This window comes from Mus musculus, chromosome 4, assembly GCF_000001635.26.
Source record: "Mus musculus strain C57BL/6J chromosome 4, GRCm38.p6 C57BL/6J".
In the NCBI taxonomy this organism is placed as follows: domain Eukaryota; kingdom Metazoa; phylum Chordata; class Mammalia; order Rodentia; family Muridae; genus Mus; species Mus musculus.
In genome coordinates this window covers 33,567,276-33,585,788 of record NC_000070.6, presented here as the reverse complement: position 1 = coordinate 33,585,788, position 18,513 = coordinate 33,567,276, and the positions used below count along the sequence as shown (strand labels likewise).

Genomic DNA, 18,513 nt, shown 5'->3' with positions numbered 1-18,513 from the left:
ATATACTTTCCCCAAATCACTCTACGGAATATTTGAGGAGGAAAAGAAAAAAATGACTGACAGTTGCCGTGGAAGAAGTGGGAGAAGCTTCTAGCCTTGAGACCACAGCCCAGCTTCCCAGCCCTGGAAGCCACGTTCATGGGACTCTATATGGATCAGCCAAAGAGACTGGCACTAGGCAGGAAGATGAACAAACACCCCATTGGTAGAAGGATTAACCTAGAACCTGGGGCTCCAACCTTCAGCCTTCCTCCAGCGGGAGTGGGATCTGACCACTGATATTTCCTCTGACTTTCTGATACATCGTTTCGTCAAAACAGCCAGAGCAGTGCTTCCCTGGGCCCCTTCAGCTGGGGTGGGGAGAGAGAGAGATGAGAGAGAGAGAGAGAGAGAGAGAGAGAGAGAGAGAGAGAGAGAGAGGTTAGAAACATAACCAGTCCGTGCACATTCCAATTTTCTCCATCAGATAAAAACTAGTCTGCCAATTCCCAACCACAATCTCTTGAATCTTTTATAATCAGAAAATCTCTTTCAATTGTGACAAGAATTCAGTTTTCTCTCTGCCCCTGATTGCCCAACGGTGATTACCCCTCCCAAGCCTTTTTTTTTTCTTTTCCCTCATTTGTGCAAGGAGAAGCTGTGGGTTGTAGCCTGCTTGCTAAGAGCCTTACTCAGCACTAACACTCGAAATCTGTGAGAAATCTTATTACAAGTTATTACTGATTTAGCTACAAGAGAATACAATCCTTTAAAAAAAAATCTACGAGGAGTCCCAATGACTTATATCCAACTTGACAGAAAAAAGTAAAGTCCCCTTGGCATAGGGGAAGTAATTAAAGACACACATTCTATTTTCTCTTTTGGAGAGCTCAACAACCCATTGGCCCATTAGACCTTGTCTAGGGCTGATCTTTATAATCTTCCCAAGAATTTTAGACTCTTGATGCATTTGCTCATGATAGATGCGATGACACACAAACTAGCAGCTGGCATTGTCTTAGGAGATTAGATGTCTGTATCTCACTCCCTTGAAGGCCAAAATAGATACCTCTAATTGGGGAGGAACGTTAGGCTCTTCTTGCTATGATTTCTTGGGGGGCAGGGGGAGAAGGTCACATCTTTGTCTTTACCACTGTCAACAAACTTAATTTCTGGGGGGGGGGGAAGCATGCATAATTGCTGTAAGTGGGCCCCACCACTTCCTCTCGTTTTTCTATCGGCTCGATTCAGCTGTCAGTCTTTTTTTTTTTAATTATTTATTTATTATATGCAAGTACACTGTAACTGTCTTCAGACACTCCAGAAGAGAGCATCAGATTTCATTACAGATGGTTGTGAGCCACCATGTGGTTGCTGGGATTTGAACTCAGGACCTTTGGAAGAGCAGTCGGCACTCTTAACCGCTGAGCCATCTCACCAGGCCCGCCACCCCCAGCTGTCAGTTTTATGTCACGCCTTAGCACCAAAGATAGGGAAACTGGAGCTTCGCCAATAAGTCGCAGCTCTAGCACTCGATCTCAAGACTTCTGACTGCAGGACAAATGCCACACGAACAGCAAAGCCAAGAGGCGAGTGAATGCCGAGCCAGTCCTCCATGAGGCAACACAACAGAACGAGCTTCAGGGGAGGGAGGAGTTTAGTGCTGCCTATTGGACGCGGATGGATACAAGGGACGAGAGAAGTACAGTGTCCCATACGTGCCAGGGAGTCGGTGGCCACCCTGGAACTCCAGACCCAAACTCATCTTTTTTTCTACGCTACCCAGATAGCCTTAAGTTCCACCTGGAAGACAAGTCTATGATTACTGGAAGACAGGAGGAGGCGAAGCACTTCTGAGCCTCTAGGGGAGATGAGGTGCCAAGTTGCAAAAGCAATCGCTGAGAACCAGCCTGGAAGGTTTTGCATCTGTGGGATATTTGTTCCTGAATACCCCCAAATGCTACATTACCTATATTTCTTATTTTTGCATTTACATCGAATTTTATGGCTTCATGGTAATAAAATCATTCCATTTATACTATGTTCCCACCCAATAAGCTTTTACTAAGATATATCCTTTTATGCTGCCACTACGTGCTTTGATTAACGGAGTTACCGATTCGCCTGGTTCCACATTCAAACAACTGTCCTGATCAATTTCTGTTTTTCAGACTATTGCTCTGATCCACTGCCCTGCTTTGTAGAGGATAGCCGAGACCACTCGCCACCCCGGCACACTGTGCCCCATGTAGGTGCTGACCTGTATACTTCAGACTTGTGCAAATCAGCCTGACTTGATCAGTGTTATTCTTATTACTTGTAACCTGATTAAAGTCATGAATCTCTGAACTATAACTGTGTTTTCAAGATTGTCATCTAAATTATGTAAATAACTAGTGCAGTAATTAGCTCTCTTTGATGAGCTTCCGTTTAGGTTCAAGATGAGCCGATCTATATTTATCAACTCTGGGCATGCTTTGCTCCCAGACAGGCGTGCAGCAGAGGTGAGCCCCTCCAGGGGACACTCAGCTCAGCAGCATCCTGACCCAGCATGGCTGGCCACCAGCTAACTCTCCATTCTCCCTCTCTACGCATCGTCAATTCAGGGAGAGCCTCCAGGAGTGGGAACGGCTGAATCGATGTTTCTCCTAGCTGCTTCACAGAATCCTAAGAAAGAGATCCATTTTCTTAATCTACATGTGTTCTAGCTCTGCCAGGGAACATTTCCAGATTCTTCTAAAGAGCTCTGCCTGTTTTTCACCTCCATTTGGAGTTAAGAAAGCAGTGAAGCAGTCTTCTCGTAACAATCACTAGCTTCCTTCCAGGGAAAAACTTTCAGCTCCCTGGTAGGGCTTTGGTAATTGATAGAGCTTTGGTAGCTTTGGTAGCTTTGGTGGCTTTGGTGGCCCCACTGCTAGTACTGCTCTTGGCAATCTTGCTGCAGGAGGGATAAATGTTAGCTAGGGTTTACATCCCAGGTCTACCATGTAAGCTCATGACAGTTCACCCCTCTGACACCAGCTCCTCAGCCAATGAGTGGAAACACGTTACAGAATCATCCTGAGAAGAAAAGGATATTCTGTCTGTCAAGTCAGCAGTGTTCCTTCAAGAATCTAGGTTCCTCACATACCTAGATTCAGTCCCGTGAACCTCCTCATCCACACATTTCTCTGGGTCTCAGTTTCTCTCTCTGTAAAATGGGTATAACGATCACACCCATCTCATTGTACTCATTGCTGAGTTAGGCATTTGTTAGCAATATTCTTAGGTATAGTCTTCTGGCCTGGGCAGACGTGAAAGACATGCTCTTGAGAGTTCTTTTTCTCCTTTTCCAGCTTCCCTCTCACAAAGCCCCAGGTTTGGCTCTCAGAACTTACAGTACGTGAGAGGCAGCTCCCAGACCAGGAGCTGCACCCTGCTCTGCACAACTCCCTCCCACCCCAGATTAAATGGCCCCTGGACAGTTAGGTGCTAACACTCTGCAGTCCAGTGTTGCTGAACAGCCATGCATGGGTTCACTCTGACTCTTCCACCTGTGTGCATGGTGCATTGTTCCGTTCTCAAGACTGCTGCTGCTGGCTTCCCCGGATGCCGGCTGGCTGTACACTTAACCTCATCCACCTTGCTATTCCGTGCCCTCCTTTGCTGCTGCAGCTGCCACTCTTTAAATGTCTGTGAAGCACCCTTCCGAGACCCAGGATGAGTCACCCAAAGACACAGAACATCCTCCTGCCTCCGGCACGTCTGTGTGGTGGGAACTTGCGTAACGCAGATGCCCAGTGGCTGTAATGGGTTCCGCAGTCAAGGGGGACAAATTAAACCAGTGGACCGGAGCAGAAGCCAGGCAATGTGTCCTGGAACAGGAGAACTAGGAACTGCATGTTAACATGGGTTTTAAAACGCCTCCGTGGAAACAGCTGTTGGGACAGGGGAAGGGACTCTGTTATCGTTAGCTGTCAGAGTCTTAACCAAAGAGCTCACATTGAACTTGCATATAATCTCTTAGCAGATAAACGCTTACTGGTCTAGGAAGGATATGAGACAGGAATGGAACTGCATATGAAGAAGAGATTTTTCTGTGGATAATGAAAATGTTCTAAAAACTAAGTAGTAATGTTGGCACAACTCTGCAAACTCTGCAACCACAAGGAGGTCTACTATAAGAGAGGATTTTATGAGAACTGAGCTACACCTTAGTCCTGCTAAGCTTTAAGAATGGAATCCTAACGTGAACCCATCCGAAAAGCCTCTCTGTTCTGATCGCCCCCCGTGGGAGCCGCCAGGAAGCAGATGTGCCGCTGGGACAGTGCCATGAACCATTAGGGCACACGCAAATATTAATTGGTGATAATATTTTTCCATCCAGCTCAGCGCTTCTTCACCGGGTGCAATTTTGCCCCAGAGGACATTTGGCAGTGTTTGAAGACATCTTTGTCATCAAGCTTAGGGACAGCTGCTGGCATGTGGCGGGTAGAAGCCAGGGCACTGGCGGGTATCCTAGTCTGCACAGCCTGGTCACCACCCAGAGCTCCTCACCGGAAACCACTGTAGAGCAGAAGCAGCCACACGTGAGGTCCTCTCATCCTCTTAACGTTGGTTGCTTTTCTTCAAGGCTCGAAGCTGAGCATCTAAGACAATTCAAAAGTTCTTTCCCGAAGTACTTTTCCTTGTAGGTAATTTTGACAGTGATAGCCTAGTTTCAATTTGTTCTACTTTCACAAGAAAAACAGACTTAAAAAAAAAAAAAACAACAACTTCTCAGTATGTTCTCCTTTTGCAAGAAAAGCCAGGTAAAATCTTTATGAGAATACTGTATTTTCAGCAAATTAAAGTGTTTGTGTGTTCAGTGTGGTTGTTTCCTATGTATTCCTTTGGGCAAAATAAAAAATAAAAGTTTTAAAAAAAGATTATATTTAACTGAACAAAAAAAAATCGCCTTTTTTTTTTTTAATGAAATTTCAAAAAGAAGTGTCTTCCTGAGAAAAGAGAAGTGTGTCTACTGTTAGAGGGTGACAGGGCTGGCAAGCATGAGGCTGGGGAAAGGACTGGAGCCCTGAGATGAGCTGGCTTTGAGCCTCAGCGCTGCCTTTGGTGGCCAGTGACTTTGGCGGCTCCCTTGTCCTTCCTGAGCCTCACCTTCCTCTTACAGAAACAAGGTGATGACGCCCATTCAGAATCGCCTGTGAGCACTGAGCCAGTGCCTGATAGTAGTTATCACTTTCTTCCGATAGCTTCTGCTATTGTTGGTCCTTAGCAGACACTAACCACGGTGTCCATGAGTAACAGTCTGGGAGGGATTGGGATGCAGTGCTTCGGTAGACCTTTTGCCTGGCATACACACGGCACAGAAAGAAGTGGTAAATAAGCAGGTTTGCTTCCTGAAGCTTCCAGAGCCAGTTGTCAGGCCTGCAGCAAGAATGACTAGTTTACTGCCTCTCCTCTACCTAGACGGGCATCTTAGGGTGCTGAAGTAGCCACCCCTTCTCTGTGCTTTATCGGGGTCCCCATGTACTCTGAGCAGGTTGTGAGATAATATCCTTGGTATCTGCCCCATAGTTCATTTTTATCAACATATTAATATGGATAAAAATAGGTTTCATGAGGACATGTTTCATATTTATATATATTTCAATCATATTTACCCTATGTTACCCTATGTCTTAGTCGGGTTTCTATTGCTGTGATAAACACCACGACCAAAAACACCTTGAGCAGAAAAGGGTTTATTTTGGCAGGAACCTGAAGTCTGAAACTGAAGCAAAAGCCACATAGGAGTACTGCTTACATGCTCAATCCTCCTGGCTCACTTGCCTGCTTTCTTATAAACCCAGAGCACCTGCCCCGGGTGGTCTGGACCCTTCCCCATAAATGTCAATCAAGAAAATGGCCTGCAGGTTTTCCCTGTAGGCCAATGTGATAGGCACTCTTTCTCCAATGAGATCCCTCTTCTCAGGTGACTCTAGCTTGTATCAAGTTGACAAAAACTCACCAACACAGTTAGCCTCCCTTAAGCCCTCCAGCACCCACCAATCCCATTCCTCTTCTCAACTACCGTGTGTGTGTGTGTGTGTGTGTGTGTGTGTGTGTGTGTATGGTGAGTATGTGTGTGTGTGTGTGTGTGTCCCCCACTAAGTTTCATCAGACATGGCCAAAGGTCTGTTTATAGGAGCACCTTACCACTAAAAATCTTTCTCCTTTCCTATCAACTAGTAACTGAAAACACATTTTTAAGGAGCAGTAGGCTCCGTGAACCCCTCCCATTCCCATAACAGAAGAATGACAGCCCTGAACTTGTGTAGAGTTTGTTTGGAGAATCGCAGCCTTCACAGTTCAAGAGTGAAGAGCCACGTCATGCCGAGAAGCCGGATTTCCACACTGCCCCTACTGCATTTCCTCTGACTCTCAATTCCCTTCCCACAGTGCTCCCTAAGCCTCAGAGGGGTGATGTAGTTGTTCAGTCTATGGCTAAGCACTCAACAGAAAATTATTCTCAGGACTTTGACCAACTTTGAGTTTGTGCAGTCACCTCTAACCCCTGCCCACAAAGCGTCTCTGACTGAAGCTGGCAGCAGCATCAATCTACAGGCATAGCACAGAAAGGAACTGGACTGAGAGAACATATCCACTCAGTGAAACAACATCAGTAGCTTCTCCACCAGGTCTGTGACCTCCTCATCCTGTAAATTATTTTCTGAACAGGAGACATCGAATCCAATCATAAAGTGGTTGGTCATCCCTATAGCAGAATGGGCACCGCTGTAGCAATGGGCTCTTCTCACCTGGGTGGTTAGCGTCATTACACAAAGGGTCCACAACTGAGTAAAGACTGTAAATCATTCTCACCAACAGTCTGCATAGCGCCTTCCAGCAACATGGGTGCTACTCGTCAGAGAAGATGCTTCCAGTCCAGTTTCAGCTTGATTTCTCTGTATCCTATGACCAACGTAGGTGGCATTTTCAGGAATAAGGTCTTAGCATCTACTTCTGGTTGACAACCTATACAAGTGGAAACTACACATATTTTTTTGTGTGTGTGTGGTGTGGGGAGTGAGTGGTTCTAGGACCACCATGTCCAACAACTCACAGGAAGACAGCCAACATCTGACCTGAATTAGATTCTCAGGAGTCAAGGGGTAAAAGAAAAGAACTAACTTCCTCGATTTGTCCTCTGGCTTCCACATGCACACCATGACATATGCACAAGCAAGAGTGCACACATACACAGGTAATAATTTATAAACAAATAAGCAAATGAATAAAGATAAAACTATGATAATAAAAGCTTTAGGTCTTGATCACTGTCTTAGGGTTTTTGTTGCTGTAAAGAGACACCATGACCATAACAATTTTTATAAAGGGGTACATTGAATGGTGACTAGTTTACAGGTTTATAGGTTTAGTCCATTATCCTCATGGCAGGAAGCATGGTGGCACACAGGCAAATACGGTGCTGGAGAAATAATTGAGAGTTCTAGATCTGCAGGAAGAGAACATGAGCCACTGTGTCTGGATTGACCTTCTGAAACCTCAAATGTCACCCCAGGTAACACATTTCTTCCAAGAAAGCCACAACTATTCCAACAAGGCTACACCTCCTAATTGAACCACTCCCTATGAGTCAATGGGAGCCATTTTTATTCAGAGCACCACAGTCACCTTAACAACTATCAGACTTGCTTATGCTGCTTTCGTGCTCCATTCCTTTTAATTGCCCTTCCCAGACTCCCCTCTTCCTCCATCTCTCTACCTTCTCCCCCACTTAAACATGTCCACCTTCATTCCACTCCACTTTCACTCTACCACCCCTCCTCCCCTAAAAGACTATTTTCCCTCTAGTACCAGGAGTGGGGTACATCATATTGAGTCATTGGCCAAAGGGGCCCTATAGACTCTTGTCAGCAATCGCAGACTATTGACAAGTCCATTACTCTCCACCACCTAATGCAAAAGATACCACTTACATCATCCAGCATGGAGAAGCCGAGCTGCTGCCCAACTAGAAGTTTCACTCAGACAGACGAGCATTATGGAGCTGGGAGGTACTTCGCACACTACAAGAGGAGAAAATTAATCGTCAAAATCACTCAGCTACAAATCCTGTGACCTACAATAGTGACCTGTCTGCCAGATGTACTGGTGCAACAGTGTCATAAACGTTAGAGAAGTAACCAACCACTTTATTTGTTTTTAATTGGATTTAAGGCCAACTGCGTGAGATGGAACCTATTACTAACATTACTGCAGTGGCCTAAAACCTGAGTCTACACAGGTCACGGGCCTATGGCAAAACCTACTGCTATAATTCTTCCAAAGGAGCATGATGATACAATGACATCTAATGACATAGTGCTGTCCCCATAGGTAAGTGCATCATACAATCCTCAACAGAGAAGCATCTTCTTGCAATAAATGGTAAGTAGTGTGAAGAAAACCCACAAATGAACAACATGCAGAGAATGAGATATTTTGAAGCACTTACTCCTAAATAGGAAGTCTTCACCAAACCCTTCCCCTCAAGGCTCAGGGAGCTATGTGGAAGAGAACTAGAAAGACGGTAAGTCCCAGAGAGTGTGGGTTACTACAAGGAAAAAAGTGTCTTCCAAACACAAAAGGGTTGGTACACATATGAACTCGCAAAGACTTTGATAGCAGGCATAAGACTTGCAAAGAGTCAAATAAAACAGAACCCCAGCACTGAGAGGGGGAAAGGAGCACAAAGTCCCATCCCTAACTAAGAAGCTATTCGCAATTGATATCTACGGCATTTTCCCCAGTGGACTGTCACTGGGGATATAAACCATGCTCTGTGGCAGGTCTCTTGCCAGGAGCAGTGGACCAACAACTCCTTGGTTTTTTATGCATTTTGGGGTTTCATCTTGTTTAGATAGTTTTTTTTTTGTCTTATTGTAATTTTGTTTATTTATTTGTTTTGATTTGTTTTGTTGCTACTCTCCCCTCCCCCCCTCCGTTCCTTGGCCCTTTTCTAGTTTTGTGGACTCTATGCACATTCAGCTCCCAGACAAATATGTAAAGAGTCTGGGGTGGATATATGGCTCAGTTGGTAGAGAGTTTGCCTGCCGTGTGAGTTACTTTTCTGTTGCTACGATAAATTACCATGAAGTCTAAGACGACTTATGGAAAAGTCTATGTTGACTTATGGTTCCAGAATAAAAAAATGCATAAAAGCAGGAAGCTGAAATCACATCATCACCCACATGCTATTTACACTCTTAAGATCTATTCATCAGGAGTTGGATTCCTGGTTGGTTTGGGTGTTTCATTTTGTTTTGTTTATTTTCTCACTTAAGTAATCTTTCTTCTTTTGATGGAAGAGTTTGCAGTGTTGGAAGGGATTGGTTGTAATAGGGTTTAGGTATTATTTCCCTCGGTTAGAATGGCACTCTGGGCACTAGGCTCTATTCTAGGTCTTCCCATGTGAGTAGAATACTGTCTTCAGCAACACTCACTATCATGGGTGGACTCTTTATGAGAATAGAACAATAGTCAAGTATAAAACAACTGTCCTATAAGTGCTGGTCATTTTAGTAAGTAAAGTACTTTGTGTGCTAATATATTTGTTACAAGGATGTGACCAGAAAGAAAAAGAAACAAAGCAAAAACACAATAAGGGGCGTGGTGGCGCACGCCTTTAATCCCAGCACTTGGGAGGCAGAGGTAGGCAGATTTCTGAGTTCGAGGCCAGACTGGTCTACAAAGTGAGTTCCAGAACAGCCAGGGCTATACAGAGAAACCCTGTTTTGAAAAACCGGGGGGAAAAAAAACCCCACAATAAGACTAGTGTAGTCCTGAAATAATAGAAAGGAAGTAGGAAGAAGGAAGTAGAAAGGGAAATTACAAGAGCAAAAAAAGTGGGGAACAGGGAGATGACAGCATTGAGCTAAAGGTTGACTGTGTAGACATGATATCAAACTGAGCTGGTCTATTTAAATGACATTGTATATTAAATAAAGACAAAATAAATGTAGAGGAAGGGAGCTGGATGGAGATTTGGGAAGAAACTGACTGGCACAACTGTTGGCTTCCATCTGACCCTCTCAAATTCCCCCAGTTGTAATGCTGCCTCACCTCTCAGAGGTCCTCTAAAATAGACAGTCCTAACACAAAGCTGGCTTGCTTGACTCCTTGTTTCTTCTCTTATCATAGTCCAGCACCAAAAGGCTGTGATTCGGCAGAAGTCTGAATCTTTACCAACAAAACACAGTGACCTTCACTTCCTCTCACATCCAAGAAAAGGCTAACTAGCTAAGCCTAGCATTTGCCAAACCAAGGTCCCCTCCCCACTTGTAGCCAAGCAGCCAACTCATACCTATTCTTGATTCATGGATAGCATCTGACTTGAGTTCTTACCTCAGAACTTCAGTCAATTGGAAGTGCCTGGGAAGAGGGCTTTGTTGATCATTGGATGCTCATAAAATGCTAGCCTTCTGCTGGATACTGGGTATATATCATCCGTGACTCATCACAGTCCTGATCATAGCAGACCTTTAATGGTGGCTTGATTCTGTGAAGCAGTGCATAATAATGCTTATGATTCGCATGACTTTCACAATAAATGAAGTTGCTACCGATATTGTGCCCATTTTCAGATTAGAAAACTGAGACATAATTTTAAGCCATCTACTGAAGACACAGAAGAAAGTCAGGACTTGGACTTTGTATACTAAGGGTTTTACAGTGTGTTCAAACAGGTGCCTCCCTTGGAACTTAATAACTTGCTTCATTTGCTGTGACCCATCATCTTGGACAATGCTCAGCTGCTCTGACAAAATATGGCACACTGGATAATTATAAACAGAAGAAGTTATTTGGAGGCAGAGAAATCCCAAGGCATCGTGCCAACATCTGATGGGGGCTGGGGCTCTACTATGACATGACAGAGACACAAGCAAGCATGGGTAAGACAGAGGCTAAAACCTTCTGTAACAAACCCAGTCTTACAATGATTAATCCACTTCCACCATTGTGATGTTCATCTATGAGGTGGATCCAGGCCTCCTCTAGTGAAGTCCCTTCTCAATGTTCTTCCATTGGTTAATTTTATTTATTTATTTATTTATTTTGTTTTTTTGTTTTTTTGAGACAGGGTTTCTCTGTATAGCCCTGGCTGTCCTGGAACTCACTCTGTAGACCAGGCTGGCCTCGAACTCAGAAATCCGCCTGCCTCTGCCTCCCAAGTGCTGGGATTAAAGGTGTGCACCACCATGCCTGGCCCAACACATGACTCTTAGAGAACATTCAAACTATAAGTCACTCGGAGATCGGTGACCTTGTCCCATGCCGACTCTGTCCAGTTAAACCTCTTTTAGCTTAAGAGGCTTTTAGCACATTTGGAGCAATTGCTGAAGTCCAGTGTCTTAAAACCAAGCACATCTGCCTCTAATTAAAAATTAGAATGCCTACAGGGTTAACTGCAAATTCTTAAACCTGACTTGAAATTTAAACAACACTTCCAAAGTTGGATAATATAAAAGTTTCAGCATTCAAAATGCTTTCATTTTAAGATTAGGCAATCACTCATACTGGATATCACTAAAATACTTCTCTGGTATATGAAAAGCTCTAGGTTGATCCACAACATATTAATAATGATGATGGCGAATACATAAATAAACAGGCAGTCTTTCTAGCGCTCCATTCCCCTGGTCTACAGAAACTTTCCTGGGGCTAAGAAATGGCTCAGTTGTTAACATGCTTGGCATACATACAAGTATGAGGATCTGAATTCAAACTCCAGCCAGCCAAATGCAGTGGTACTTGCCCATAATCCCAGTGCTGGGAAGGCAGAGTCAGGAGAATCTCTAGAGCTTGATAGCCAGCCAGTCACCAATTGTCAGGCTCCAGATTCAGTGAGAGACCTATCTTAAAATAATAATAATAACAATAACAACGGTGGTGATAATGATGATGACGACGACGATGGTGGTGGTGGTGATGATGATGATGATAGTGTGATTATTTGAGAATAATCCAAGCCACTGAGAAAATACCTGATGTTGACATCTGGGCCTCTACAGGAGAACACACACACACACACAGAACTTCTTCATTGGCCAGTTTAGCTGGCGATAATGATTCCACTGTGCCTTTCTGTACTTGTCACTAGCTACTTCAAGAGTCCTGGGCCTGCACTCATAATGTGGGTGAATTAATTATTCCCTGAGTCTTAGATTCAATAAAGCACTTCTAGACCTCCCAGAGTGCCTCTGCCCTATAATCACTTCCCGTGCCCAAGACAGACTCTGAACCCGGAAGTCAATCTTCAGGGAAACAGAATATAGGTGACAGACTATCTCAAACAGTCTAGCATTTCATCAGCGGTCACATAAGTCTGTGACAGTCACTCCCTCAAGCTCCACCTCAGTGACACTTCCTTCTGCTCAGAACACCTGTTTCTGTTTCCTTCCCACCTTCATCTCACTTCTTGAGGGCAACGGATCAAATGTTCCCTCCCCTGGGAAAGGCCCTGTCCTGTCCCTCTTTCCCAAAGCATTGTGATCTCCAAATCCCAAATGCGTGAAATGGTCAGCTTCGATCTGTCACCACCACCTCACTAAGGACGGGTAGACTCATGTTTAAGCATGTTTAAGCATGTGCATGGCTCCAATCTCTACCTCTGTCTTCACATGGTCTCCTTCCCTGTGTCTGATCTCTTTTGTCACAGGATTTAAGGCCTACTTGATGTGCAACTACTTCAAAGGCTCTTCTTCCAAATAAGGTCGAGTCCCCAGGACCCATGGATTAAGACTTGCCTGTTTCATTTTATGGCATACAACTTCACTGACTGCAGAAATAACCTCCACACCCAACAACTCCACATGCCTCCTATACGTTTTCAGAAGAAATGGCTCTGTTCTAGGACCTCCCAGTCACTTCACAGTGACCTGGGTGCCACTGCAGATGCTCATGGACTGTGGCTGCCCTAAATCTGCCTCTGGGGCTCCAGACCAAGGAGAATGTAAGTTCTAGGCTTGTGAGCCAGTCCCAGCAGCTAAAGCCACCAGCATCCTGTAGACATAGCTACAAACTTGGGTCACTGCCTGCAGTCTCACAGTATGCGAAGTTGGCAGAAACACTGCTCACTGTAGAGCATCTGCCTCCTTCTTAACTCTACCTTGCCCCTTGCTTTCCCTTTGAGGCTTTGAGGGGAGAAGATAAAGAATGACCAGAGGGGTTGAGCCCTTTCCCTGTGAACTGTCTCCTTCCAAGTGGCGTGAACTGAACGCCTGTGAGTCCTGGGCTGAGCTTCCAGTTTCTTGCTACATTTCTGTCTTCCTGAGGTCCCCAATCAGGCGCAGGTCATGCTCAAAAGCCCATGGAACACAGGGGACTCCGTGCTCTCGCTTCTGTTGTTCAGCAGTGTTCCACGTTTTTCCTACAGTCTTAAAGGGGAAGTAAGATGTTTCCCTGATGGGGAACACTTCTACTGGTCTGCCTATGTGACTCTGGGAAAGACATTTCCTAGGCAGAATTCACTTCACATCTCTATTTTGTATTCTGATGGTGAGTAGGGCACAATCCGTTCTCCCTGAAGTACTAATCAACTTACTTGCCAAGTTCTCTCCTAAACAAACTAACTTATCTCTGCTTCCACTTCTTTCTCCATACGAAATATAGAACTCAACTGCTTCGTGGTTTGCTGATGAGCCCCGAGACCTTCATTTCATTATCGGGCAGTCTGTGGTCTATAGGGAAAACTGCCCAGAATATCTGAAACCTTCTATTGTTGAAGTTCATTGCATTTCTGTGTCCTGCTTCCACTGTAATCGTGATCTTGAACATGGGCTGTATACCAAAATGCTACCAGACGGGAGAAAAATGCATGAATAAGATGATTGCAGAGGCAAAAGATACAATCTCTTTAAATGCCCACTTTTCTGTTCAGATGTAATCCCTCACTCTTTGGTGTGAGAGCTTGATCATCACCAACGTCTGATCATAAAGATCATTGGCTCATTTTTCCACAAATATATGGAAAAATCTTCTCAACGGCTCTGCATAATATATGTGGCTCAGCTGTTCACATTCCGACAGAAAGCTAGTTTGTATAAGAGCAATTGTTGTACAGAATATTCAGACTCTGTCAGACCTGGGGAGGACTATTTGATGGGTTGAGTCCTTCAGCCCCCGCCAAGCCTCAGCAAGGACACTGACAACCCCCGTGGATTTGACAGGGCTCATTTGCAGCTTCAAAGACAGGCACCATTTAAATTCACAGCCTCCACAGCGCTTGGATGTAAGAGATGACGATGGCATTGACATTTGCCCCTTTGCTCAGCTGTGAGTCAGAACACAAGCATTGAAGCGCCAACACTTCGAGGAGATGGTGTTCATGTTCTGGTCTGAATTAATCTGAGCAATATATATGCTTGTCCTGTGCCCCATGACCATTCTGCAGGGAAGTAATTCATCACTCAAATGCAGACTCCTCTTGAGAGCAAAGGGAAATGAGCCTTTAACAACTTTCAGGAAAAAATATTAACCTGCAGGGCTGTCCCAAGGAAGTGTGGAAACGTCCAAACATCAACACCACCACTTTTTACTTTTCTTCCTCCTCCACCCACCATCAGCACCTCATCACTGAATATTCAATCATGCAGACCTCCAATGACCCCGCAGTAGTGATAACCACGGACTGGAGCTGGGATGGTTAGGAGCTGGTGGCTGTTACTGCTACAGTGCCTCAAGTTACATTCAGATTCTTCCACCATCAGCTCAAGAAACTACAAGGGACAGCTGAGTGAGGACCTTGCAGGCATATATGTGACCCCTGAATGGACTTGGGAAACATGTTTCCATCCTCCTTGCCAAGCCCTGCCTCATGCCAAGATAACTCCACCAGCTCCCCCAACCCAGGCATATCAAGGAACCCAGAAACATCCAAACTTATAATAGGCAGGTTTCAGAGAAGCTTGGAGTCCTCTCAAGACACCCCATGACCAAGTTCTCAGCACAAAGAACCTTTATTGGTCCCAGAAGGGCAGAAGGCATGGATAAGGGACAAAGAGAGGAGATAGAGGATGAGGGAGATGGGGAAGAGAACAAAGGAGAGGGGAGAAAGGAGGCAAGGGAGATGAGGGAGGAGTGTTTGTCAGAGAACAAAGAACTACTTCTGGATAGAGAGGAGACAGGCCAGGCCCATAGGCAAATGGCAGTTCATAAAGGTAAAAGGGGGAATCTCATGGTAAAAGACGAGTGTTTAATTTTAACCGAGCTTGATAGTTAGGTAACCCAAAGGGGGCTTTTGATTGCTGGACTTCAATGCTTTGATAGCTGGGCCTTGGTAGTCAGCCTCAGGAGGAGGAAGTGACCAGATAAGGGAAGAGAAAGGAAGGGTTAGCTGTAAGAAAGTAATCTAACGGTTTTTAGCAAGCGTGATCAGGCTGGCTAGAGTCTCTTCACAACAGGATGGAACCAGTATTCCATCTGAGCTACATTTAGCCTTGGAGACAGGAACATCTTTAAAGTCCTAGATGTGGGAGAACATTGGGGAAACGTGGCTATCACATCTCCTAACCCCAAGACAACAAAGTTCATCTATTCAAAAATGATTGAGAGAAGAAATGTTTTTAGAATTTGCCTCAAAGTAGAGCTCTCAAAACCTATTTCAATTATTCTAGTTTCACATTTGCTGATCCAGGCAGCAGAAACTCCTTCTGTTTACCATGCACTACAGACCAGAGCTTGCCTCTCCTCTGCTGACACAGAGCACTCTCTGTGGAGCACTCTCTTCTCTGGGCTCTTTTCTAACACATCTGTCATCTATCTTGGTTCATGAGGTTTCACAACAAACATCCCAGGGTGGACCCAGGAAGAATGGATTTTCTCCCGTTATTTCCAGAGCCTGGTAACGTGACTCTGTCACGACACCTATCTGCTATCCTTGTTTATCTAGCCAATTCCAACTTCTAAATATGTGATCCAGAGCTAAAATTTGAAGATGCCATATCCTGGTGAAAATAGTTCCTGGGTTTGTAGTTTCTAATCCCTTCCCTGGTTAACCTAAGACATTATTACATCTCTGTGTTAATTAGGGCAATGAAGAGGAAACCCATCACAAAGTTAGTTGAAATAGATCTATGAGAGCTTTGTCTAGGGAAAATATAGTCTCTTACAATTATTAGACACTCAATTTGTTTAGCGACTTGAATTCTGTTCAAGCTCAACCTGTCCTTTCAGAAAAATGTTCACGCATTTACAATGTCTACAGTGATGAAGCCATTACTTACGTTGGAGTAAGGGCAGGATATACGATATCATTAGGAAGGGTTTGCTTCCAGTCTGTGCTTGTGATATATGCTGAAGCTGAGGCCCCACTCCCTGAAGTGTGGACGTGAATTATATCCTTTACAGGACCAGTTTTGTGGCCTTAAAAAATTACCATTCTTCTTAGGATTTAACATTCTTATTCATAAAACATGGACAGCATATTAGAATTAGACTTGACCTCCGGGGTCGTAAATGTCATACCTTCATTCCCACATTCAGGCAAGCAACATCATTTCCTTACATTTGTAGAACACCCTGCACATGTGAAATGCTCAAGATATGCAATTACAAAGGAAACTAAAATATTTCTTTGAAACCTTGTGAAGGAGAAGTTGAAGAAAAAGAGGAGAGAAGGAAGGAAGAAAGGAGGGAGGGAGGACAGGAAGAAGGGAAGGAGGAGGGAAAGACGGAGGGGAGGAGGGAGGAGGAAAACACCCAACAGGAATGCTCAAATGGCCTGTTTAAACATTTCCCTAGGGCCGTACACTCCACAGCCTCGGAATTAACAGCATCCTGAGACCATGTACACTGCTCCATCTTTACTCTGATGCTTCGGTAAGATGGATAAGTGTTCACAGACAATGTCAGCACTTTGTGTGTGTTTGTTTTAGGTTTTATACAAATAATTCCATATTAAACCCTGAAAGTCCTCTCTCACTTCAGCTTCTGGGAGCTTTGGGATCAACACTGTTATTGGATGAACCTGTGAGGTTCCTGTTTATCTCATGCGTGGAATACCTTATCCCAGAATCACCTGTGTTTTCCACCTGGAAGTGCATTTGGATTTATTCAATTTCCTTGAATTCTACGACTCCCTGTCATAATCTAAAAGTGTACCTGCTTGAAGGAGAAGGACAACCCTGACCCTGAATTTCAGATTTTAAATATTAAATGAGAGTAGCAGTTATGGAAAATGACTCACTCCACTTTGTAGTGACGTCTCTCTAAAGAATCGGTAACAGCCTCCTGTTCCCTTGTCCTGAAGAAAGGCCATTTCCACAGGACGTAAAGAAAGACAGTTTCATTTTGTTTAGAGGCAGGGTCTGTTAGGGAAGGCTCAGGGATGGATTGCTGAACACTTGGATGGACTGGTAAATTTCTCACACTTATTCATCAACATCATCTCTCTTACCAGGTAAGCACCAGGGAGCTCTTTATCTCGTTGACTGTGGCAGAGAGTAGCGATGTACAAGGAGTTTGAAAATGGAGCTGACAGTCTGTTCTAGATGTAAAGCACAGGGGGCTAGGGGGCGTGGAGAACGGAGACAAATAAGAGCAGATTGTAACCTTTATTTGGACCAAAAATCACACACCCCGTAATTACCAGACCAAAAGAAAATTAGAGTCAGCATTATTAAATCCACTTCAGCTAAAAATGGGTGAGGGCGCTAATGACCACTTACTTCAGAACATCTCACACTAATACAATGCAATTCTCCAACATCTGGCAGAAATCTCACTTCAGTGTTTTGTAACTATTACTGTTAGAGGAATACTGAGAGTCCAGGCTATTAGATAAATTATAGAAGCCAAGCCAAGATGTGAGTTCTGATGGAGAGAATAATACTAACTGTTCAGAGAAGAAGGCCTTGTGCCTGGGTCACAGAAAACACCCCCCCAAACCAGTGAGATACGATGCCTCCAAAATAAAGATCAAGTAAATTTCCACTTGAGAAACATCTGCCGGATTGGCATCTATTCATCTGGGACAGGATGGTTCCTCTCTAAGGGTTTAAGAAACTGGAAATGTGTTTTTAAAACTTGGATTAGGGGCCTGTAGACTATGTCAGACAAAGCACCAAGGGACACTGTCAAACTGTGTGACATCCGCATCTGAGCCTCAAAAGTCAGAATGGCAAAAGAAAGGCTTCTGTGGACACCTTTGTTGCCAGGGTGACAGGAAGCCCTTGGAAACCAGAAATGAGGAAGAGACTTCCTTAAGCATGAAGGAGCAATCTTTACACCTGAGGAAGTATATCTGATCGTCCAGAAAACAGTGAAAGGAAATCCAATCTTGGTTTCACTCCCACGTAATTCTCCCAGTATTCCCTCAGTGTTCTTTACCACACAAAGCAAGACTGCAACCCTGTTTCGTTGACAGAAGGAATAACATTTAAAATTGTTTAAACAGATTAATGTAATCCCATTGTGCTAGGCCTATGATAACAGTTAATATTATTGAGCCACTCCTTTGTAGAAGGCACTGTATCCAAGGACTTTATATGCATCTCCCCATGTCATCAATGC

The 18,513-nt window shown here is 44.3% G+C and overlaps 1 long non-coding RNA gene across 1 annotated transcript; it reads right to left on the bottom strand.

Annotated features, from left to right (window-relative positions):
* Window positions 1-7,945: 7,945 nt before the first annotated feature.
* Window positions 7,946-17,541, bottom strand: Gm32893. The gene is made up of 3 exons (XR_390456.3): window positions 17,399-17,541; window positions 10,348-10,501; window positions 7,946-8,030 (listed from the first exon to the last, which is right to left on the bottom strand). It is a non-coding gene; the product is annotated as a predicted gene, 32893 (long non-coding RNA).
* Window positions 17,542-18,513: the final 972 nt, after the last annotated feature.